The following is a 26,978-nucleotide window of genomic DNA, read 5'->3' as shown; positions in this document are numbered from 1 at the left end:
AAACTTTAGGTATAAGATGAACAAGTTCTGGGAATCTGATGTACAGCATGGTGACTATAGTTAATAATACTATATTGTATCTTTGAAATTTGCTGAGAGACTATATCCTAAGAGAGTAGTGTTCTCATCACACACAAAAAAGGTAACTATGTGAGGTGATGGAGATGTTCTTTACTTGATAGCTGGTAATCATTTCACAATGTATATGTATATCAAATCATTATGTTGTACACTTTAAATATATGCAATTTATATTTGTCAATTATATCTCAATAAAGCTGGACAAGATAACATGACTTGACATAAACCATGTTCCTATAGGTATATGCATATCCTATGACCCAGCTTCTTCATTTCTAGAAATCTATCCTATAAAAATATTTACACAAATGTGCAAGAATTGATGAACAAGGATGCTCTTTATAGCATTATTTGTAATAGCAAAAATTTTAGAGGTAACTTCACCATTAATCAATATGAGACCAATTAAAATGTATATAACAAATATCCAGGAAAAATACCTACCAAATTATTAAGTGTGTACTATGAAGAATTGTAGGGAAAGATTGAGGTGAAGAGATAATTTTCGTTTTGTAATTTGTAAACTTCTTTAAGCTAAAAATACTAACTTAAAACAAAAAAACCTTTATATTCAGTTATTAAACTTTTTCTTGTATTTGCAATTTTTACCAAGATATTCAATATAGGTCTACATTTTTTCAATGTAAAAATTAAGGAATAAAAATTTAAACTAACATATGTTATCTAAAATTGTTTGTATGGACACTAATAATGAAGCAGCAGAAAGCGAAATTAAGAAAACAATCCCATGTACAATGGCACCAAAAATAATAAAATACCAAGAATAAACTTAAGCAAGGAGGTGAAAGATCTGTACTCAGAAAACTATAAAACATTGATGAAAGAATGTGAAGATAACACAAACAAATGGAAAGACATTCCGGGCTCACGAATTAGAAGAATATTGTTAAAATATCCATACTACCCAAAGCAATCTACAAATGTAATGCAATCCCTATCAAAATACCAACAGCATTTCACAGAACTAGAACTAACAATCCTAAAATTTGTATGGAAACAGAAATGACTCCAAATAGCCAAAACAACCTTCAAAAATAAAAAGAAAGCTGGAGGTATCATAATTCCAGATTTCAAGTTATATTACAAAGCAGTAGTAATCAAACCAGTGTGGTACTGGCACAAAAATAGACACATAGATCAATGGAACAGAATAGAAAACACAGAAGTAAACATACAGTTAAATGGCCAATTAATCTTCAACAAAGGAGACAAGAATATGCATTTGGAAAAGAGAGTCCCTTCAACAAACGGTGTTGGGAAAACTGGACAGCAACATGCAACAGAATGAAACTGGACCACTTTCTTACACTATACACAAAAGTTCAAAATGGACTAAGAACTTAAATGTTAGACCTAAAACCATAAAAATCCTAATAGAGAGCAGAGGCAGTAATTTCTCTGACATCAGCCATAGCAACATCTTTTTAGATACATCTCCTGAGGCAAGGGAAACAAAAGTAAAAATAAACTACTGGGATTACCACAGAATAAAAAGCTTTGGTACAGCAAAGGAAACAACCAATAAAACTAAACAATAACCTACTGAATGGGATAAGATGTTTGCAAATGACATACCCAATAAAGGGTTAGTATCCAAAATATATAAAGAACCTATATAATTCAACACCAGAAAAACAAATAATCCATTTTAAATGGGCAGAAGACAGGAACAGACATTTCTTCAAAGAAGACCTACATATGGCCAACAGACACATGAAAAGGTGTTCAACATCACTCATCATCAGGGAAATGCAAATCAAAACCACAATGAGATATCACCTCACACCTATCAAAGTGGCTAAATTTAAAAACACAAGAAAAAACAAGTGTTAGCAATGATGTAGAAAAAAAAAAGGAACCCTTGTGCATTGTTGGTGGGAATGCAAACTGGTGTAGCCACTGTGGAATACAGTATGGAGATTCCTCAAAAAATGAAAACTACCATATGATCCAGTAATCGCACCTCTGGGAATTTACCCAAAGAATACATAAACATTAATTCATAGGTATATAGGCATCCCTATGTTTATTGCAGCATTACTTAAAATAGCCAAATTATGGGAGCAGTCCAAATGTCCATCGATAGATGAATGAAGATGTGGTGTGTGTGTGTGTGTGTGTGTGTATATATATATATACACACACACACACACACACACACATACAATGGAATATTATTCAGCCATAAAAGGAATTAAATCTTGCCATTTGCAAAAACATGGATGGAGCTAGGGAGTATAATGCTGAGTGAAATAAGCCAGTCAGAGAAACACAAATACCATATGATTTTACTCACATGTAGAATTTATGAAACAAAACAAATGAACAAAGTGGTGGGGGGCGGGGGTGGGGAACAGGACAAACCAACAAACATACTCTTAACTATAGAGAACAAACTGGGGGTTACCAGAGGGAAAGTGGATGAGGGGATGGATGAAATAGGTGAAGGGGATGAAAAGTATACTTATCTTGATGAGCACTGTGTAATATAGGGAATTGCTGAATCACTATATTGTACACCTGAAACTAATACAACACTGTATGCTAACTAACTGGAATTAAAATAAAATAAAAACAAATAAAGTAAAATAGGTTGTATGGCTTTGGAGTAGACTTTTATCTTTCTGTCCCTCAGTTTCCCCAACGGTAAATCCAGGTAATTGGAAGAAACTCCATCTGAAGTCTTGAAATCTAAAGTTCTAAAGATTTATTGCTTTGAATTTCTTTTTTTTTTAATTTTTTTTTCAACGTTTTTTATTTATTTTGGGGACAGAGAGAGACAGAGCATGAACGGGGGAGGGGCAGAGAGAGAGGGAGACACAGAATCGGAAACAGGCTCCAGGCTCCGAGCCATCAGTCCAGAGCCTGACGCAGGGCTCGAACTCACAGACCGCGAGATCGTGACCTGGCTGAAGTCGGACGCTCAACCGACTGCGCCACCCAGGTGCCCCTGAATTTCTAATAACAGTATTACTTAAAAGCCTTAAAATGTTCACATCCTTTGACCTAGCAATTTCAATTTTAGTAACCTATCTTTTGCCTGATGAGATAAAGAGAAAAAACCCAGCTTATAACAGCAAAAATATTAGAAATAACATATTTATTTAGATTATTTGTTATATAGCTTATTTTTCAAAACAATTTGTTTTTGTGCTTTGATCTGTTCCACAGAATAATTCACAGCTGCCAAAAGCCAAGCTCTCCAACCAGCCTGATGGCAGGGCCCGGGCGGTGGACGGATCGGGACTGCATGGCGGCGCACCGACAGCGAAGCTTCTCGTACTCCTGCTTTTATGTAATTTGGCCTTAGCATTGGTCAGGGAAGCCCCCCTACCAATGAAAGTACCTGGGGATTTGTCGGTTGGGGAATTGCCCATGACAGGCCCCCTGGGAAAAGGACCACAGGGGAAAGAAATAAGATTCCGCAGGGAAATTATGCGGGCCTATATCCAGCCCTTGCCACCCCCTGTAAAGACTCCCCTACCTAAAGGAAGGATAGCCCCATATATTTCCCAGCCAGGGAGGGGGACAAATGGATTTGAAATCCCCACCCTGGCAACAAAGGAATGTATCTATGGATACAAATTACTCCAACCCTAGGCCCACTTGGCCCCCAGGAGGCATTCCAGATGATAACTGGACCTGGTGGGTTAAGGTACAGAATGGTTCATTAGTTCCTAGGTATACACTGTCTCCCTGGGAGCGCATAAGGCGTGGGTTCCCAGGGCCGTCTTGGCTCCCTCCTGGCACCCCGGACCAAAGCGAATAACTTTTGTTCCTTATACGCAAATGGTTCAAAGAAACAATTAAGAAGTCATGTCCCTGTAAATGTTCCACTTGAGGTGTTGAGAGATAGATGACCTTTCATGAAAATAGCAAAGCAAATGCTTTATAGACTATAAATAAACATAGATACATAATGAAAATAATATGAAGAAATTAATCAATTTCTTGTAACGTTACAAGAAAATAACCATGTTGTCCCTTAATGGGTGATTACACAAAGGAACATTTTTAGAATTAGGTAAAGCCAAGAAACATAGATGACGCACGCTACAAGGAAATTGCTAACAAACATAATGCCACGGTTGCCGCAATAAAGCGGCCAGTCTAACACACTGTTGTTGTCCGTGTCCATTTGTTATTTTCGCCGACACCGTGAATCCTTCAGGAACCCCAGGACCTGCTGGGGCTGGACCCTGGCACACAGCCATTTAAAAAGGCAGTGTTGGGGTGCCTGGGTGGCTCAGTCGGTTAAGCGTCCAACCTCGGCTCAGGTCATGATCTTGCGGTTTGTGAGTTCGAGCCCCACGCCCGGGCTCTGTGCTGACAGCTCAGAGCCTGGAGCCTGCTTCTGCTTCTGTGTCTCCCACTCTCTCTGCCCCTCCCCCACTCATGCTCTGTCTCTCTCTCAAAAATGAATAAATGTTATTAAACATTTAAAAAGGCAGTGTGGATCTGTATTTATTTACATGGAAAGTTGCCTAACATATAAAGTTAATAGAAAAAGGTAACAAAATTGTATGCATGTGAGTCAACATATATTTTTTCTAATTATGTGTTTATGCATATGTATATACCACAGTTACACACATACACGCACACACATGCTTAGAAAAATCCTAGAAAAATATATGTAAAAATACCAAAGTTCAGCTCTGGGTAGTGGGATTACACATAAGTTTTATTTTCTCCTTTCTATTCTCCTATGCTTTCAGAGAATAAAGTTATTTCCACTTTGAATAATTATTTTAATAATAAATCTCCAAAAAATTATATGTCAAGAGAATTAACATATGGATAAATAAACATGTCAGAAAAAATAGAGTTGCTTTTTAGTCTTTCTAAAAGTTAGATTTATATTTATTATTTTATTTTTATACCCTCTGAAAGTTGTGCACAGTAGACACTCAAAAAATGTTGGGGTGACTCGGATAGATAGACGAATGCACGCTATTGTAACTTGTCAATTCCTGTTAGGTTGCTAAGTAATGTTCTATTGGTGGTCCATTTGACTCCTAGTATTCTCCATCTACAAATTTTTTATAATAACCAATCCACATCTTTTATTTGAGTAGCTTGATGCTTTTAACCTCAGAGTATTACTGTGTCATTGTGGGTATTAAGTTTATTTTATTTCTGACCAATCCTTCAACTTATCTATACCATTTTTATTCTAAACTTATCTCTCCTCCTTAATAAGCTTGGAATGATCTGTAAATGTAATCAGTTCTCTATTTATTATTTACTTCTTTAAGTATTGGACACTGACAACAAAAGAACAATTACTTTTCCAGAGGTTTTAAAATAAAATTATTAGGATTTTGATTTGCATTTTTTTGACTACTGAGGATGGAAAATATTTTTATATGATTATTGGCTACATATATTTTCTTTTATGTGATATTCTTATCCATGTGTCTTACTCACTTTTCTATTCCATTGTTTGTTACTAATTTGTATGAGTTCTTTACACATTCTGAAAACTAACCACTAGTCACTTCTGTGAATTGCAAATATTTCCAAGTTCATAACTTGTCTTTTTACTTTAAAGTGTCTTTTGATAAATAAAAGTTCTTAATTTTAACATAAATATATTAATCTGGTCTTTTATACTCAAACACTTTTGCCTTAAGAAATCTTCCCTATCGTATGCAAGTAGCAAAAATTAAAAGTCTAAAAATATCAGATGTTGATGAAAGTATGTCATAATCCAATCTAGTAATCAACCAATCCAATTGTACCGGAGGCCCAATTTTTTAATATTATCGTAAATGTGCAAAAAAAGTTTTTAGAACATATTATAAAGCTTAGCTTTCCTATGATGTGTAATTAATCTGACCAACATAGAACTTACATCCATGTTTGCAAACCTTAAACTAATAATGAAAACACAAAACTTACCATCAATATCAACAGTCTTTAGTGCCTTTTGCATTTCCGAATCACTTATAAAAATCTTCAAGGTGTGATGGATCATTGGCAGATCATTCACATAAATTTTACCACTTTGAATTTTGCTAAAAATTTTACAGGCCTTCTGAAGTGCTAAATACACACGACAAAACGGTTAATTAATTCAAACGAATAATTATCGTCAACCCCGCTACACTCTCTCCCAATGAAAAAAACAACAATGATCAGTAAAGGAAGAAAGAGGAGCAAGTCTTTGTGTTCTAATTCTTTGCTTTAAAATCAATCTCATGATTTCTTTAGGTATGTCTAGAGTTAATGACCTCCAAGTCTACAAGTTTCCTAAACAACTCTCAGAAACTGAGAAAAGTCATGCAAAGCTCACATAGCAAAGGCAGTCACCATTTTCCCTGGGAATGTTTAAATCCTTCTTCCATGCTCCCATATCACTTGGTACATATCTCAGACAAAGCTATTGGTATTGTGATTGCTTGCATGTCAATATCCCTCACTCAACTATCAGGCTCTAGGGGGCAAGATTTTTCATTCTTCAAGTGCCAGTGTCTACTTCAGAACAGATCCTCAAAAAATGTCTGTTGAATTAAACTGAATTTAGTTCAGTGGGTACTACCCTTAGTTTTCAGAAAAAGAGGTGCTAGATGACAGTGCTAAATACCAGAGAAAGACTAACATATTGATAACAATGTGTTTTTTTTAATGTTTACTTATTCTTGAGAGAGAGAGAGAAACAGAGTGCAAGCTGGGGAGGGGCAGAGAGAGAGCGGGAGACACAGAGTCTGAAGCAGGCTCCAGGCTCTGAGCTGTCAGAACAACCTATGTGAGGCTCGAACCCATGAACTGCAAAATCATGACCAGGGCCGAAGTTGGACGCTTAACCGACTGAGCCACCCAGGCGCCCCACGATGGCTTTAATAACAGGAGTTTTAGTAGAGTATTAGGGGTGGAAACCAGGTTTCAGTGAAATAGGAAGTAAATAAATAATTAAGGAAACCAACTCTTTCAAGAAGCTTCTTTGAAAAACATAGAGTATAATATTGACACAGTCCCTGAGGAAGCATAAGAAAATTCAATGAAAGAAAATTAAGAGTGAAGGGATTAGTGACATGAAAGGGACTCTTCTCCAATGAGAAAATAGGGAAGGCTATGGATGTTGTTTACAATCCTAACAGTTCTCCTCATGAGGAAAACTTTTTTTCCTTTTTTTCTGTATCTATATGAGATGATGGATATTAATTAAACTTACTGTGGTAATCATCTCACAACATATGTAAGTCAAGTCATTATGCTATACACCTTAAACTTACACAGTGCTACATCTTAATTATATCCCAATAAAACTGGAGGATAAAAGATGTCTGGGGCACATGGGTGAGTCAGTTGATTAAGCATCCAACTGCAGCTCAGGTCATAATCTCGTGGTTCGTGAGTTCAAGCCCCACATTGGGCTGTGTGCTGACAGCTCAGAGCCTGGAGCCTGCTTACGATTCTGTGTCTCCCTCTCTCTCTGCCCCTCCCCTGCTCACGTTCTGTCTGTCTGTCTCTCTCTCTCAAACATAAATAAACATTAAAAATTAAAAAAAAAAAGGAAAAGATGCCTAACATAGGGGCACCTGGCTGGCTCAGTTAGTAGAACACGCAACTTCTGATCTCAGGGTTGTGAGTTTAAGGCCCACGTTGAGCACAGAGATTACTTATGAAAAAAAAAAATAAAAAGATGCCTAATATGATGATCAGAAAGGAAAAATATGCTAAATGACTCCATAAATATAAAGGAGAGGCCCAAGATACGGGAGAGTTCAGTGTCAAGAAGTGAAGGGGGAAAAAAAAAGAAGTGAAGGGTACTATGTACCAAGAACTAAGTCCTAGTAAAATCAGTGACTCTAGTGCTTACTAATATATTCATTGGATGTAATATTCACACTTTTTTCCCAAAATATTTTAACTAAAATAAGCACATATGTTACATTTTGCCTATCAATATAACAGAAGATATTTCTAAAAAAAGACATTTATGAATCCTTATTTTACCTAGTTTGCTTATGCTTACTCACAGACTACAGCATTTGTCACATCATGTAATATTAGTTGATATCATATGCCATTAGGAGTAAAGAAAGCGACACTAATCACTGAAACAATTTCTAAAATGTACACAATCAGGTAATTTATTCAAGAAGTTCTAGAATCTATTATTACCGCTTAATTCTTGTGAGTGTAAGTGTCCTTGAGGTACTTCATTATATGATGTCTTGCAGAGGCTAGAAACCATTTCCCTTTTCCTGTCAAAGAAACAGCCACATTAGAAAGCAGCACAAAAACGAAACAAAACACCACACACACAAAATATTTATGCCATTTTTCCATTAAAATATTAGCAAACCTATCAACAGTTTGAGATTCTCCAGTCTCTTACTCCATAAAAACCTTTGTTAAAAGACCATCCAAGTGATAGTGAATTATATACTCTTCATCCCAGAATTCCCACCTTGCTTCTTTTAGACATCTCTCTATGGAGCAGAATTTACCCTGGTCAGTAAGCAGTGCCCATGATTCACTATCCTTTGGCTGTCGTCCAATTTTTGCTACTCTTAATTCAAGTCACAGCAAATTTTATAGAAAGTTATTATAGAAAGGAAAAACAAGAGTATCTTTAAATAGCAAAGAATCCCAGATTCCACAACCTGTCAGTAAAAATTTTTTGAAAAGATGATTTATCTAATCACCTAACATGTAAATAACTCAAATCATAGAATGTTAGTGTTAGAAGAAATCTCAAGGGTCCGTCTAGTACAAGATTCTTGTACAGATGTGGAGACTGAGGCCCAGAGATATAAAGTGAATTGTACAAGAGCCTAAGCTAGCAAGTGAGGTCAATAAGGACCCAACGTTAAGTTTTTGAATTCCACATACAGTGATCTTAGCTCTACGCCACCCTCCCTAGAGCATAGTCTTAGTTTGCACAAACTATTTTGCATACTTTATGTGGAAATGATAGATGATTCTGAAAAGAAAAACCCAAATCTTAATGCAACATTTAAGGGGAAAAAAAAAAAAAAACAACAATGATTTAAATACCGAATAATTGAGGAAGATGTACAAAGGGGTGATAAAGTCTTGTGAACACTGTACTGATTCGGAAACTTGAGTGAAGACCTTTCTTTCTTAGTCATCTTCTCCTTCAACAGCTTCACTGAGGAAGAGGCAATCTAGAGCCAAATGCAGGAATGTTGGTGCCTGAGATCACACTGGTAAACCAGCATTACTGGAAAATAAACCTCTTAAAAAGATAGCTAATCATATCTGGGTTCCTCACTGATGTAAAATTGCTTTTTGTAATGGAATTAGAGTTTACATACACTAAAATTTTAAATAAACTATAGAATTTTTTTTGCAGAGTCATGTTTTTCTAAGTATGCAACTAAACCACCTTATTAATGTCGTGTCAATTTAAAATAGTGGATTTCACAAAGCAGGGCAAATCTATGGTATAGTGAAGAGAAGACCACCAGATTCTAGGCTACATATATGGGCTTTGACTAGATGAGCAAAATAATGTGGAGAATCAACACAGTTATTCAAATAACACAGGTACTTATGCTTTAAATCATCCTCATGACTGAGAAAATTATCCACTTAACATGTATATGCATAAGCATGATTCAAAAGTGGCAAGTAGCTGGGTAGACAGAAAAGCATCACTTTAGAAAATGAGGACTGTAGTAATAGGTGTCTTCAATTTTACGTGGAGCCTAGAACCTTGTTTACATGGAGTCTAGGCCCCTTTTGAAGCACAGAAGTATGCAGAGTAAAATCTGTCTTTGTCTCAGCTCCAGGCTGGAAAAAAAAGAGAGAGAGAGAGAAGAAAGAGTACTCCTCTGGATTAGTTATAGTGATAGATCTACCCACACAAGTACAGAACTCAAATCTACACTAAATATGTGGGGTAGGAGAATAGAAACCAAAAAAGTCATTTAAAGTTGTCCCATGTTCATCACATCTCTGAAGTGCAGTGCAGAAGAGAATTCAAATTCTCTTGGAGGAGAATACTCTAGATCCAGACTCACGTGAGATTCCCACAGATTTAGATCAACAATATATGAGAAAATAAACAAAAAGTACAAAGCACCCAAGGACATAAGTTAATGAGTAAGAAGCAGACAAAGCAATAAACAGAAGATTTAGATCCACCAGGGACTTTATATTATATTTATCAGGTATCAGTCTTGAAACAACTAAAGAACATGACCAAAAAACACGACATAAGGCAGATTATAAGAAGAACCAAATGGGGGTTCCAGGGTGGCTCAGTCGGTTGAGCGTCTGACTTCGGCTCGGGTCATGATCTGGCGGTTTGTGAGTTCAAGCCCCGCGTCAGGCTCTGTGCGCAAAGCTCAAAGCCTGGAGCCTGCTTCAGATTCTGTGTCTCCCTCTCTCTCTGCCTCTCCCCTGCTCATGCTCTGTCTCTCTCTGTCTCTCAAAAATAAATAAATGTTAAAAAAAAAATTCTTTTTAAAAAGAAGAACCAGGGGCGCCTGGGTGGCTCAGTTGGTTGAACGTCCGACTTCGGCTCAGGTCATGATCTCGCGGTCCATGAGTTCCAGCCCCGCATCGGGCCCTGTGCTGACTGACAGCTCAGAGCCTGGAGCCTGTTTCAGATTCTGTGTCTCCCTCTCTCTCTGACCCTCCCCCGTTCATGCTCTGTCTCGCTCTGTCTCAAAAATAAATAAACGTTAAAAAAAATTTTTTTTTAATTAAAAAAAAAGAAGAACCAAATAAAGTTTCTAGAGGTAAAAAATATAAGCACTGAAATTAAATTCTCAATAGACAATTTAAACTAGAGATTATATTCAGCTGGAGAAAGATAAACGAGAAAGCAGATGGGAGAAATTACCCAGATGAGATAGACAGTATATCTAAGTACATCATATAGTGAATGAAGCAGGCTGAATGGTGGCCCCAAAAAGATAGGTCCATGTCCTAATCCTTGGAACCTGTATATGTGACTTTATTTGGATAAAAGGTCTGTGGAGAGGGAACAAAGTTAAGGATCTCAAGATGAGATATACAATGAAGTGTTTATAAAAATGGAAGGAGACTTGAGATATAAACACAGGGGAGAAGACCATATATAGAGCAAGATGGGGGCCAAGATTAAAGTTATGCTGCCACAGCCAAGGAATGCTCAGGGTCACTGTTACAACAGCAGAAGTGTTAACAGAGAGTATAGTAATAAAAATAAAGATCTAATGGAGAAGGAAGGGGAAAATGTCATATTCTTCTGAATGGGTTCCTTGTTACATTTTTTGTAAAAAAAAAAAAAAAAAAAAAAAAAGAAGAAGGAGGAGGAGGAGGAGGAAGAAAAAGAGGAGGAACAGGGGAAGGAAGAGAAAGAAGAAGAAATATTTAAGATTGTGACATTTCAGGGGTACCTAGGTGGCTCAGTAGGTTAAGTGTCTGCACAAATTTCAGTTAAGGTCATGATCTCATGGTCATGAGATCAAGTCCACGTCAGGCTCCAGGCTGGGTGTGGAGCCTGCTTAGGATTCTCTCTCTCCCTTTTCCTCTGCCCCTCTGCCCCTTTCCCCTGCTCACACTCTCTCTCTCTTCTCAAAAAAAAAATGATTTTGATTGATGTGACATTTCAATACTTGGACTAAAATGTGATGGAATGTTTGAAAGCTAAAAACAATGCTCAAAAGTAAAACATTTTCAGATCATATGTACCTCAGTTCTTTCAGTATGCAACTGTACTTGTAAACTTTTCTTTCTTCTGAACTTTTTCTCTCCTGAAAAATCAGAGGATTTCTCTTCTCCACAGAGGAATATTGATGTTTCATACCTAAATTGCACAGAAAATTGGAATAATTCCTGAGTTGCTTTTTTTCTTACTTTTTCTTTTTTTCATCTTTTACCTATAGAAAATTTCAAGCATATACAAAAGTAGACAGACTAATGTGATGATTGGGGCGACTGGGTGGGTCAGTCGGTTAAGTGACTTTGGTTCAGATCATGATCTCATGGTTCATGGGTTGGAGCCCCGCATTGGGCTCTGTGCTGACAGTTCAGGGTCTGGAGCCTGCTTCAGATTCTGTGTCTCCCTCTCTCTCTGTCCCTCCCCCACTCATGCTCTGTCTCTGTCTCTCAAAAATAAATAGACGTGAAAAAGAATAATGTGACAATCTTCCCATGTACCCATCACCCAGCTTCAATAATAGGCAATCCTATTTCAGCTATATCCCTACTCCAGTTTCTTATTATTTTGAAGCAAATTCCAACATCATATTATTTCATGAGTGAAAATTTTAATATTAATTTCTACAAGGTGCTTTTTCTTTTATTTTTGAAAAAAAAAATTTAATGTTTATTTGTGAGAGAGGCAGCGCACAAGCAGAGGAAGGGCAGAGAGAGAGAGAGAGAGAGAGAGAGAGAAAGAGAGACAGAATCCGAAGCAGGCCCCAGGCTCCCAACGCAGGGCTCGAACTCACAAACTGCGAGATCATGACCTGAGCAGAAGTCAGACGCTTAATAAGCCACCCAGGTGCCCCAAGGTGTTTTTTCTTTTAAAAAACCACATTTAAAACACAATTATGACACCCTAAAAGTTAACAATAATTTCTTAGTATCATCAAACATGGTCAGTGTTCAAATTTCCAATTGTTTCATAAATGTCAAAATTTATTAACACTCTGCATAAGGATTCAGTAAGGTCACCATTACAGTTTGTTGATTGATGTGTCTTTTAGATCTCTTTTTTTATCTATAGACTCTTTTTCCAAGTCTTTTATCATCCTCATTATCACTATTGCCAGGCAATTTGTACTATAGATTTTCCAGTCTGGATTTTGCTAATTATATCACCATGGTTGTAGAATTTTAAAGACTTGATCAGATTAACTTCAACAGATTAAGTGTTGAACCACTAAACTGTACACCTAAAACTAGTACTATACTATATGTTAACTGGAATTCAAATTAAAACTTAAAAAAGATAGCCAGGTGATTTTAACGTGTAGATAAATTTGATAGTCACTATGCAAACCACAGGCTTGTTCCTATTCAGAACTCCCATCAATTGGTCTATAACTCAGTATTTTATAAGAAATACCTTATTCTTCCTTATAAAGGAACTAAAAGCAAAACTAAAAGCTCTTTAGCAGAAGTGGCTCCTTTTTAGAGTAACCTGCTATACAAGGGCTACTTAAGTAATACAAAGGACAATGATAGGATTGAATCTATAACATCTTCAGATGAATTTGGCCCCAAGCAAAATTGTGATGTAGAGGTAATTTTTATCATGCACCTACCTCAACTGCCCTTCCTTAGCAGGTACCTTGCCCTTTTGACTCTCTATCCCTTTAAATCTAATCCCATGAATTCCTGCCCTGAGAGTGCCATTACCTTGCTCTTAGCCCCCCTGAATCTGCCCTATTATTAGTCTCCTCTGCAGTCCTCCACTCACAAAGGGAATGACTTTAACTCTTTTGATTACGACCCAGAGTATAAAATACATTTCTATTGAGATGTAGTACACATATACAAAGAGAGAAAACTGAAGTAATTTCACAAAATAATACTTATTATGTGAAAAACACTCTAGTGTCTTCAATATTATTCAAATTTCTTTTTAAACAAAATACCAGTTAGTGACCTCCTAAGTTGATTTTATAACACACAAGTGAGTCATAATCTAGAATCTACTGCTACTTTATATCACCCATCCTCTCCCCATATATCTCCATTGAGATCTTCATATTTCTGGAATAATTATGATTTCCACATTACTACATGATTTTTCAAATCCTTTATTATTTTTCTAAAGTATAAGTGTGTTTATGTTATGAGCTGCCTCAAACATTTTACAGAATTGGGATGACTTACTATAAATAATGAATAAGTGAAAACATTTGTTCTGTATCCTATTCTCCTAGGGCATTGTGTCTCCCAGGTAACCTAGTTTATACAGTGCTAATGAAAGAATGTAAAGGAACACTTCCACCATCTCCCATTCCTTCCTAGGTGACAAGTTTTATTGCGATGTTCTAGAAATAATTATTTTGCCTTTTGTCACTGAACATAAAGGAATAGTGGGATTCTCCATGAGATTATCACCAGATTTGTCAGCAGGAACCTTGCAGGCCAGAAGGCAGTGGTATGGTATATTTAAAATCCTGGGGGCAAAAAAAACCAAAAACAAAAACTTGCCAACCAAGAGTACTCTACCCCCCAAAGCTGTCCTACAGAACCGAAAGACAGATAGTTTCCCAGACGACAAAAAAAAAAAAAAAAGGCTAAAGGAGTTCATCACACTAGATAGACTGACCTTATAAGAAATGTTAAAGTGGGGGTGCCGAGGTGGCTCAGTCGGTTGAACGTCCACCTTCAGCTCAGGTCACGATCGCATAGCTCGTGAGTTCGAGCCCCATGTCAGGTTCTGTGCTCAAAGCTCAGAGCCTGGAGCCTGCTTCAGATTCTGTGTCTCCCTCTCTCTCTGCCCTTCCCTTGCTCACACTGTCTCTCTCTCTCTCTCAAAAATAATAAATAAACATTAAAAAAGAAAAAAGAAATGTTAAAGGGAGTTCTTCAAGCTAAAATGAAAGGATGCTAATTAGTAACATGAAAACAAATGAAAGTGTAAATCTCACTGGTAGAGGTAAACATATAGTTAAATTCAGAATACTGAAATCTTGTAATGGTGGAAGGTAAATCACATATAACTCTCACATAAAGGTTAAAAGATAAATGTATTAAAAACAACAATAATCTGTTAATGGATACACAAATATAAAAAGATGTAAGTGGTGACATCAAAAACAAAATGAGAGTGAGGTGTTAAAATGCTGAACTTTTGTATACATTTGAAGTTAAGTTGTTACCAGTTTAAAATAGGCTTATAAGATGTTTTAAATTTTTTTTTTTTAACGTTTATTTATTTTTGAGACAGAGAGAGACAGAGCATGAATGTGAGTGTCAGAGAGAGGGAGACACAGAATCTGAAACAGGCTCCAGGCTCTGAGCTGTCAGCACAGAGCCCGACGCGGGGCTCAAACTCACGGACCGCGAGATCATGACCTGAGCCGAAGTCGGACGCTTAACCGACTGAGCCACCCAGGCGCCCCAATGTTTTATATAAGCCTTATGGTAACCACAAAGCAGAAACCTACAGTAAATATACAAAAGATAAAAAGAAAGGAATCAAAGTATATCACTAGAAGGGCACCTGGCTGGCTCAGTCAGTGGAACATGTGATTCTTGATCTCGAGGTTGTAAGTTTGAGCCCCACATTGGTTGTAAAGATTACTTAAAAGTTAAAAAATATAATTTTAAGTATATCACTAGAGAAAATCATCAAATCACAAAGGGAGAGAGTAAGAGGAAGAAAGGAACAAAGAAAACAAGCAACCAAGCCAGAAAACAAGCAACAAAATGGCAACAGTAAGTCCATACCTATCAATAATCACCTTCAATGTAAATGGACTAAATTCTCCAATCAAAAGACAGAGTGGCTGAATAGATTAAAAGAAAAAAAAAAAAAGACCCAAATATCTGCTGCCTCCTAGAGACTCCCTGTAGCTTTAAGGACACTTATAGACTGAAAGTGAAGGGATGGAAAAAGATATTCCATGAAAATGGAAACCAAAAGAGGGCAAATCTAGCTATAGTCATATTAGACAAAATAAATTTCAATAAATATTTTTTGTTTTTTGCTTTTTTAATTTTTTTAATGTTTGTTTATTTTTGAGAGAAAGAGACACACAGAGAGTGAGCGGGGGAGGGGCAGAGACAGAGGGAGACACTGAATCCAAAGCAGGCTCCAGGCTCTGAGCTGTCAGCACAGAGAGCAACACGGGGCTCAAACCCATGAACCATGGGATCATGGCCTGAGCGAACGTCAGTCACTTAACCAACTGAGCCACCCAGGCACCCCTCAATACGTGTTTTTTTTTTAATGTTTATTTTTGAGAGAGAGAGACAGAGCATGATTGAGGGAGGGGCAGAGAGAGAGAGGGAGACACAGAATCTGAATCTGAGCTGTCAGCACAGAACCCCATGTGGAGCTCCAATTCACGAACCGTGAGAGCATGAACTGAGCTGAAGTTGGACGCTTAACTGACTGAGCCACCCAGGTGCTCCCATCAATGGATGTTGTTTTTTTTTTAATGTTTATTTATTTTTGAGAGAGACAGAGACAGAATGCAAGTGGGTTAGGGGCAGAAAGACAGGGAGACACAGAACCCGAAGCAGACTCCAGGCTCTGAGCTGTCAGTACAGAGCCTGATGTGGGGCTCAAACCCACGAGCTGTGAGATCATGACCTGAGCCAAAGTCGGACGCTCAACCGACTGAGCCACTCATGTGTCCCTCAATGTATGTTTTTAAGCCAAAAATTACAACAAGAGACAAACAAGAATCATTACATAATGATAAAGGGGTGAATTAATCAAGAGGATATAGCAATTGCAGTGTTTATGTATCCAATATTAGAGCATCTAAACATACAAAACAAATACTAACAGATCTGAAGGGAGAAATAGACAGCAATGCAGCAATAGTAAGGGACACTTAAATACCCCCACTTTCAACAGTAGATAGACTAACTAGAGAAAAATGAAGGAGAACATTGAACTTCAACTATACTGGAAACCAAATGGACCTAACAGACATATAGAGAGCATTCTATCCAACAGCAGCAGCATATACATTCTCCTCAAGCACACATGCAACATTCTCCAGGATAGATAATTTGTTAGGCCACCAAACAAGTCTTTAAAATCTTAAGAAGACTGAAATCATATCAAACATCTTCTGTGACCACAAAGGTATAAAACAAGAAATCAATTACAAGAAAAAAAATGAAAAAAATGACATATGTAGCGATTAAACAATATGTTCCTGAACAACCAATTGGTCAAAGAGAAAATCAAAAGGGAAATAAAAAATACCTGGAGACAAAGTAAATGAAAACACAGTATACCAAAACTTATTGGATGCAGCAAAAGCTGTTCTAAGAAAAATGTTTATAGAGATAAACACCTACATAAAGAAAAAAGAGGGGCACCTGGGTGGCTCAGTTGGTTGAGAGTCCGATCGGCTCAGGTCATGATCTCACATGACAGCTGATAGCACAGAGCCTGGAGCCTGCTTTGGATTCTGTGTCTCCCTCTCTCTCTGCCCCTCCCCCACTCACACTCTGTCTCTGTGTCTCAAAAATGGATAAACGTTAAAAAATAAAACTTAAAAAAAAGAAAAAAGAAAGATCTCGAATAAACAACTTAATTTTATACCTCAAGGAACTGGAAGGGAAAAAGGAACTAAGCCCAAAGTTAATAGAAGGAAGGAAATAACAAAGCTCAGAAATATAGACTAAAAAGACAATAGAAAAGATAAAAGAAGCTAAGAGTTTGTCTTTTGAAAAAATAATCAAAATTGACAAATCTTACTAGACTAAGAAAAAAAGAAAAGTCTCAAATAAAATCAGAAATAAAGAGGAGACATTCAACTGATAACAGAAATACTAAAGCTCATAAGAAATTACTATGAACAATTATATGCCAACAAATTAGATAACCTAAAAGAAATTTATAAATTTCTAGAAACATACAAGACTGAATCATGAAGACATAGAAAATGTGAACAGACCAATTATTAGTAAGGAGATTGAATCAGTAATCAAAGACCTCCCAACAAAGTCCAAGATGGCTTCACTGGTGATTTCTACTAAACATTTAAGAATTAACACCAATCCTTCTCAAACTCTTCCCAAAAACTGAAGAGGAGGGAACACTTCCAAACTTGTTTTATGAGGCCAACACTACGGGTAACAAAACCAGACAAGGACACTACAAGAAAAGAAATCTGCCGTCCAATATCCCTGATAAACATAGATGCAAAAATTCTCAACGCAATATTTCAATAGTACATTATATTAGTACAATATTATTACAATACAATATTAAAACTAATTAGTACAATACAATACTAATATTGTACAGTATTAGTACAATATGCTAATATTTCAATTGTACATTAAGAGGATCATAGACCATGATCTAGTGGGATTTACTTCTGGAATTCAAGGATGGTTCAACATAGGCAAAAAGGTAAATGTGATACCCCACAATATAGGGAAAAACCCATTCTTCTTCTGTGTTTCTCCTTTACTCCTCCATGACTACCACACTCACAACACTTCTGACACCAGATGTGTGAGGTATTCTTCCCCACCACCAAGCAATTCTCTGCCACACCAACTGGGTGTGGCACCAACTGGGTCCTACAATTTACCTCAATTCTAACACTATCTACCTGGATATACTGTCAGATTCCACAGGTTAAGGGATCAGTCCCACAAGACTGCTCCCACCCCACTTGTGCCAATCACAACTCCAGATTGTGACCTGTGCTTCGGACTCATCACCTATAAATGAGAGGCTCCCAAAAGACCCTCCTTGGATTTGATTAATTTGCTAGAAGAGCTCACAGAACTTAGAAAAATAGTTACATATGTTTACCAGTTTATTTTTTAAAATATGATAAAAGATACAGGTGAATAGCCAGATGAAGGGATACATAGGGCAATGTCTGGCAGGATCTTAGCACAGGAGCTTCTGTCCCCAAGGATTTGGGAGGACATCAGCCTCCTGGTATGTGGATGTGTTTACCAACCTGGAAGATCTCTGAATAGGCCTATACTATTGAGATTTTTATGGAGGCTTATTCATGTAGGTAGGATCAATTATTAATTCCATTTCCAGTCCCCTTCCCCTCTCTGGAGAACTTCTAGGTTGGTGAACACATCCACAGACTAGGAGGGTGACACATCCCAACCCCATGGGGACAGAAGCTCCTGTGCTTGGGACCCTCCCAAACCTCACCCAATGAATATCTTCATGTGACTATTCTTCTGTATACTCAGTCATGTCCTTTAATAAACTGCTGAACATAAATGTGTCCCTGAGTTCTGTGAGATGCTCTAGCAATTAATTAAACCTGAGTAGGGGTCATGGGGACCTCTGATTTGTACCCAAGTCAAACAGATTACAAAATCAATAGACAAAAATCAGTTGTATTTCTATACACTAACAAGAAACTATCAGAAAGATAAATTAAGAAAACAATCCCATTTACAATAGCATCAAAAAACAAAATACTTAGAAACAGATTTAACCAAGGAGGTGAAAGATGAGTACACTGAAAACCATAAAACATTAATGAAAAACACTGAAGAAGACACAAATAAATGGCAGGATGTTTTGTGTTTGTGGACTGGAAGAATTAATATTTTTAAAATGTCTTATACTACCCAAAGTGATTTATATATTAAATGCAATTCCTGTCCAAATTCCACTGGCATTTTTTGCACAGAAGTAGAATAAATAATCCTAAAATTTGTATAGAATCACAAGAGACCTCAAAGAGCTAAAGCAATTTTGAAAAGGAAATAGTAACACTTGTAGAACATAGTAAGCTCTTCGACATTGGACAATAATGTTTTGGATTTGACACAAAAAGCAAAGGCAACAAAAGCAAAATTAACAAGCGGGACTACATCAAACTAAAAAGTTTCTGGACAGCAAAGGAAACCATCAGCAAAATGAAAAGGGAATCTATAGAATGGGAGAAAATATTTGCAAACCATATATCTGATGAGTCAATATTCAAATATACAAGGAATTCATACAACTCAATAACATAAATAATCCAATTTTAAAAGGACTTGAATAGACATTTTTCCAAAAAAAGACATACAAATGGCCGACAGGTATATGAAATGGCTCACAATCGCTCATCATCAGGGAAATGCAAATCAAAACCATAATGACGTATCATCTCATACCTGCTAGAATAGCTGTTTTCAAGGAGGCAAGAAACGAGTATTGGCAAGAATGTGGAGGAAAGGAAACACTTGTGCACTGCTGGTGGGAATGTAAATTGGTGCAGCCACTATGGAAAACAATGTGGAGTTTCCTCAAAAAATTAAAAATATAACTACAATATGATCCTGCAATTCCATTTCTGGCTATATATCTGAAGGCAATGAAAACACTCTCAAAGAGATATCTGCACTCCTATATTCATCACAGCATTATTCACAACAGCCAAGGTATGGAAACAATATAAATGTCAATCAACAGATAAATGGCTAAAGATGTGTCATCACACACACACACACACACACACACACACACACACACACACACACACAGGAATACTACCCAGCCATGCAACATGGATGGACCTTGAGGGCATCATGTGAAGTAAAACAGGTCAGACATAGAAAGGCAAATACTGGACGATCTTATATATATGTGGACTCTAAAAAAGCCAAATTCATAGAAACAGAGAGTAGAAGGGTGGTTTCCAGGGATGGAGGTGGGGGAAATAAGAAAAGGGAGAGGCTGGTAAAAGGGTAGAAACTTTCAGTTAAAAGATAAATAAGGTCTGTGGGCCTAATGTATAACATGGCTATAGTTGATAACACTATATTGCACAATGGAAATTTGCTAAGAGAGTAGAACCTAAGTGTTCTCACCAACATAGTAAGTAAATAAGGTAAACATGTGAAATGAGTAAAAGGTGGTAATCATTTCACAATGTAAACATATATTAAATCTTCACATTGTAGACTTAAATACATTATTTTGTCAAAAAAGACAAACTTGCAGGCATATGGATAATTGCTCTGCTGTAACTAGAAGCCCATGGTGGCTTATAGGCTTCCACATAGCTGTGAGAGAAATGAGAAAAAAAATGAAAAGAATGGCTACCTAGGAGTTAAAACTATACCAAAAGAAAGGCCACAAATATGCATGATCCTCCACACTTAGTACCTTATGAGAACACAGGAGCTACATTTTTGGTTCTCTCAAGCTTGCAGCAGTATAATTCCATTAAGTGAGTTCAGAGTTTAACTTACCTTTTTTTGTGCTCTAGCCTCAAACCCCTAATTTCATGTGAAATTGTCTTCTGTGTCATTTGAGAAAACTTGATGTCTTTCTTGTTGTCAATATGTCTCGATGGCAAGTTGGTTGCAAGAGAATTACAGCCTTCATCTGATAAATCGCTATTTTCTTCTGCCTGGGGAGTAACCAAGAGCCACAGTCAACCATGTTCTCTTTGCACAGGTAAGTTCAGTATGACCTTCTGGGTCAAATAATTCATTGTAGATAAATATTTTCTCTAAAGTGATGCTACCAGACAGAATTTTGTTGAAAAGGATTTAATTATCAGTGCATTAGTTCACATTAGGTACATGTTCTAAATGTCACCAACTATCCTTAGTGCATTATGTAGCTATAAAATGCCCAGCATTCGTGAACATAGCTAACGGTTGTGGAATCTAGTTCTTAAGGCATCTTTAAACTTACTTCATTAAATTAAAAACTCTTCTCCATGAACATAAGGGAAGGGAAGTGAAAATAATATAAAAACAGGGAGGGGGACGAAACATAAGAGACTCTTAAATATGGAGAACAAACAGAGGGTTACTGGAGGGGTTGTGGGAGGGGAGATGGGTTAAATGGGTAAGGGGCATTAAGGAGTCTCCTCCTGAAATCACTATTGCACTATATGCTAACTAACTTGGATGCAAATTAAAAATATATAAAGTAAAATTTAAAAAAATAATTAAAAAGAAATAAAAACTCTTCTCTACATCCACTATCAAGAGGATGAGAAGACAAGCCACAGACTGAGAGTAAATACTTAGAAAAGACATATCTGATAATGGGCTTTACTCAAAGTACTGTTATTCTGTATATTCAAAAATATATACAAAGAACTCTTAACAATAAGAAAAAGCACAACCCAACTTAAAAATGGGCAAAAGATCTTAACAAAGAAGACGTGCAGATGGCAAACAAGCAAATGAAAAGATCATTTGCTCAACATCATGTCAATAGGAAAGTGCAAATTAAAACATCAAGATACCACTACACATCTGTTAAAATGGCCAAATCCAAAATACTGACAAAACCAAATGCTGGCAAGGATGTGGAGCAAGAGGAACTCTTATTCATTGCTGGTGGGAATGCAAAATGGTACAACCACTTTGAAAGACAGTACTAAACATACTTATACCATATTTTGCAGCAATTACACCTTACTGGTATTTACCAAAGGAGTAGAAAACATATACCCACACAAAAACCTGCACACAGACGTTTAAAACAGCTTTATTCAGAATTGCCAGAACTTGGGGAAAAAAACAGTGCCCTTCAGCAGATGAATGGCAGTAGACTCAGTACATGAACTGTGGTACATCTAGAAAATGGAATACTATCTGGCACTAAAAAGAAAGGAACTATCAAGCCATGAAAAGACATGGAGGAAACTTAAATACATATTGCTAAGTAAAATAAGCCCATCTGCAAAGGCTACATACTATATGATTCCAACTATATGACATTCTGAATAGGTTAAACTATGAAGACTACAGAGACCAGCGGTAGTCAGTGGAGGAGGGAGAAAATGAATAAGCAGAGCACAGAAGATACGTAGGGCAGTGAAACTATTCTATATACTATAATAATGGCTACATGTCACTATACATTTGTCCAAACTCACAGAGTGCACAATACTGAATCAACCCCAATGTAAAGTATGGACTTTGGGTGATAAAGATATGTCCGTGTAGGTTTATTGATTGTAACAAATGTACCACGGTGGTGTAGGATGTTGATAGCGGAGGAGGCTGCACATGTATAGAGGCAGGGAGTATATGGGAACTCCCCACTCAACTTTGCTGTGAATCTAAAACTGCTCTAAAAAATAAAAGTCTATCGAGAAAAAAAATAAAGCAGCTATATTTCTTCTAAACAGACACCTCCCCCTCCAAAAAAGAACTAGGGCCTACGAGCAATGAACATGTTTAGAAAAAGAGGAATGAAGTGAGAAATATACTCTTTTGAAATGCGGCTGTTTGCAGGTCATCTGGGTAGCTCAGTGGGTTAAGCATCCAGCTCTTGGTTTCAGCTTAGGACATGATCTCACAGTTCATGAGTTCGAGCCCTGCATCGGGCTCTTTGCTGACAGTGCAGAGCCTGCTTGGGATTCTCTCTCTCCTTCTCTCTCTCCGCCCCTCCACTGTTCATCCTCACTTTCTCTCTCTCTCTCTCTCTCAAAAATAAAGAAACTTAAAAAAAAAAAAAAAAACATGGCTGCTTGCTTAAAACAACTGGACTGCATCTAGCTGATCAAAGGTATATTAGTTTTTAACCCCTGAACAAATTACAAAGGCCATGTATAAAGCAGATCACTAAGGGAGTTTAGAGAATCTCTATTTCTACACAAAATGTAAATTAAGGGAACTATTTCAGTGACTTTTAGGGTCTGCATACATTCATCTTACAACAGAGGCACACCTTTAACAACCTGCTTCAAAAAGGCAATCTGATTTGCTGCCCTAATATTTATTAGGAATGATGAAAAGTTTCCTAGAGATGTTGAGAAAAATGACTCAAAACAGAAACCAGGAAAATAAAAGGAGGAAGATCTAAAAAGACAGAGAGGCACAAAAACCTGTTATCAAAGACCAGATGAACAGAAGCAGTCAAATAGTGAACAGAAACTTTGATGATACAGAAAAGGAAGAAAATAATCTCTGAAATTCTGTGGTTAAAGGTGAACTGTCTGTGAAGTATAAACTACACAGTCTAAGGAAGACAAACTGGTATGATATATTAATGCTGTTAATTATTTTAACTTTTAAGAATCAGCTCTTCCAAATCAGCTCATGAGGATACAATCAACTAAGTATTAGGTATAAAAAAGTGGAACAGGTTAATAGACATATCACACTTCTTGGTACTTAGCAAGAAGCCTTGAAATTTTTTTTTTTTTTTTTTTTTTTTTTGCAGGGGTGGGGGGGCGCCTGAGTGGCTCGGTTGGTTAAACATCTGACTTTTGTTTTTAATTTTTTTAATGTTTATTTATTTTTGAGAGAAAAAGAGACACAGATGAGTGGGAGAGAGGCAGAGAGAGAGGAAGACACAGAATCCAAAGCAGGCTCCAGGCTCTGAGCTGTCAGCACATAGCCCGTCGTGGGGCTTGAACCCAAGAACCATGAGATCATGATCTGAACCAAAGATGGATGCTTAACCGACTGAGCTGCCCAGGTGCCCCTAACTTTTGATTTCAGCTCAGGTCATGATCTCACAGTTTGTGAGATCCAGCCTCACACCACGCTGTCTGCTGACAGCACAGAGCCTGCTTGGGATCCTCTCTCTACTTCTCTCTGCCCCTCTCCCACTCATGTTCTCTCTAGTGCACATGTGCTCTCTCTCAAAATAAATCAATAAACGTTAAAAAAATTTTTTTTTAATTTCTTTCGGATTACAGTATAGGTACATGTCATATGGTAGCACCAGATCCATTGAAAGCGTATATTTAAAAGGTTAAGACTCTCAGTTGACAATGTTGAATTTTTCCTGAGCCTTGTGCTCCTGGAAAACAGTGAAGATTAAAGGAATCCCTTCACCCTTTTGTGTTCTGAAAAATGGCTTGCTGCAAGGAATCACCCTTTTCCCCCATAAGCTTTAGATAAAACTCACAGATGCCACCCTTGTTTACCTATGTCAAGGCCAAATATCTTCAAAATTCCTTTTCTTTGCTCTACGAAATGATTTGCTAAACTGTTTTAACCCCACTGATTAATTAGAACAAAAGGATTATTAGCCAAAATGTGGTTAAGCTTTCCTCCTTCCTCCAGGCCCCTAAAATATTCTCTGATCTGTTTATCTCATCATGCCACTCTTTCATCCCACTTCCCCCAATCCAGTTCCTAGCCTTGTTGACTCCTCTCCATGAAAGAAAAGCCATTTTTGCCTAGCCCTTGAGCTCCTTGAAGATCTTATGGTCACAGCCTTCCCTCTCCTATTTCAATAAATAGTCCCTTTCCTCCCTTGGAATAATCCTTTCGAATAAAGTCTCTCCTTACTAAGTCCGGGTTTGTTTTTTGTTTGACACAATACTGGCCAATGGATAAGAACATCTCCTGAATCACAGGGGAGAAGGCTAGAGACACTTGGTATCTTTTAGATTACCTTCTGGTTAGACTCCCACATCATTAATTATGTTACCTACAACCATTTATGTAGGTTTAAATCCTTTATTCTCCTAAAAAATTATCCCAGTCCCCTACCCCGCAAAATACTCTCAACATACACCACAGACCTCTTGATATTGCTGGGATGAAAGTTCATTATATGCCCACTAAAAGAACTCAAAACTCACCTTAGTTATTAAAAGATCCTATAATTATATTGCTCTATGAATCTGCTTACTGATTATGGGTGTGAGATAAATATAAACTAATTTTTTAATGTAAACTATTTTTAAAGAAGAAGAAGAAGAAGCAGCAGCAGCAGCAGCAGCAGCCTTTAGAAACTATTTTTGAAAAAAATACCTGGCAGAATAAAGGTACTTTACTTTCCATTTTTCAGTTTAGAGATAAATTCGGCCCTTGAGGACTCAAAGGTCTTGATGAACAAGTATGAATGAGCACAAAAGGATTTCCTGCCAAAAAAAAAAAAAAGATAAGAAAAAAATCATATGCCTGCTTAAGAGACTTAATTACATTTACCTACCTGGTTATCCCTGTAATGTAACACAGTATAATACCAAATAGATATTCCCCAAGCCATATATGTGTACAAAAACTAGAAAAAGCAGTTAGTAGATTGTAATTCGCAGGAGATCACACTGTACCTTAATTTTACCTTTTGTGGTATAAGAAGTAGAGAAATCCAAAACAAATGACATAAAAGGCAGAGAAATCCAGTTATATTTATTTATTCAAATAAACCCAGAGAAACAGAACTACTAACATAGCAGCAATTCCCAATGTTATTTAATGCTTACTATATACTAGACATTATGATGAACACTTTAACATAAATTATTTCATTTATTCCTTACAGATATTTTTTTAAGGAATTATCATTATCTTTATTTTACAGATGAGGAAAATAAAGACTCAGATCAAGTTGTCCAAGATTATACCGCCAACAAATAGCGGAGTCAGAATTTGAAGTCAGACAGCCTAACTCAAGAGCCATGGTCTTCAGCACCCTATAACATCGCCTCTCAAAAAAATACTATTGTAAACAAAAGATGCCTTAGCCTGTTTTAAATCAAAGATTTCCACATCACATACCAACCAATTTTCAAAATTCCTTGCATTTTCACAGGTTTTTTTTACTTATATCTGAGTTACAGTGGATGTGCTATTTATTACATTGCTAGTTATATTACATTGTTACAATTTTCAGGGTCATTTGCATACCATGAAGTTTTACTGCAAGTATTAATATTCTTAACAGAGATAGTACTTTAAAATCACTTACTTCTGAAATGTTATACTAATTACTGCTGAATGTGGTATGTCCAACATTCCTGGAATTCAAACCATGTTAAAAATCAAATGAAACCTTGTGACAAATAGCCATCTCAGAAGACATTAGGTGGCTATGCAGATTTCCCCAGCAACCCACTCGATGTAACCTCTTCGAGGTCTTCTCTCATGAGCTCAATCTTTACTTAGCAACTATTTGGTATAGTATGGTCTCCACCATTGTTACTGTCTTCACTATTCAACTGGCATTAATCATTTGCCTTGTATTTTTATTTGCCACATATACATCTCCTATATCAACTATAACTTATATTTCATGGATGGACTGAAAGAATGGATTGGTATCTTATCATTCTTTGAATTATTTCTCACAATAACAAGCACAATGCTATTTGTATAAAACAAAGGAAGGAGAGAGGTTCCGGAAGATGGCGGCGTAGGAGGACGCGGGGCTCACAGCGCGTCCTGCCGATCACTTAGATTCCACCTACACCTGCCTAAAGAACCCAGAAAACCGCCAGAGGATTAGCAGAAGGGAGTCTCCGGAGTCAAGCTCAGACGAGAGGCGCACGGAAGAGGGTAGGAAGGGCGGC

The 26,978-nt window shown here is 37.0% G+C and overlaps 1 pseudogene; it reads right to left on the bottom strand.

Moving 5' to 3' along the window:
* LOC144615173 (EF-hand calcium-binding domain-containing protein 13-like) overlaps positions 1 to 25,544 on the bottom strand; it is a 99,209-nt pseudogene extending 73,665 nt beyond the window's left edge.
* Between the last annotated feature and the right edge of the window lie 1,434 nt (positions 25,545 to 26,978).

This window comes from Panthera onca (genome assembly GCF_046562875.1).
Source record: "Panthera onca isolate mPanOnc1 chromosome E1 unlocalized genomic scaffold, mPanOnc1 haplotype 2 h2.Chr16_ul_9, whole genome shotgun sequence".
NCBI classification, from domain to species: Eukaryota; Metazoa; Chordata; class Mammalia; order Carnivora; family Felidae; genus Panthera; species Panthera onca.
This window is presented reverse-complemented; position numbering and strand designations above follow the sequence as displayed.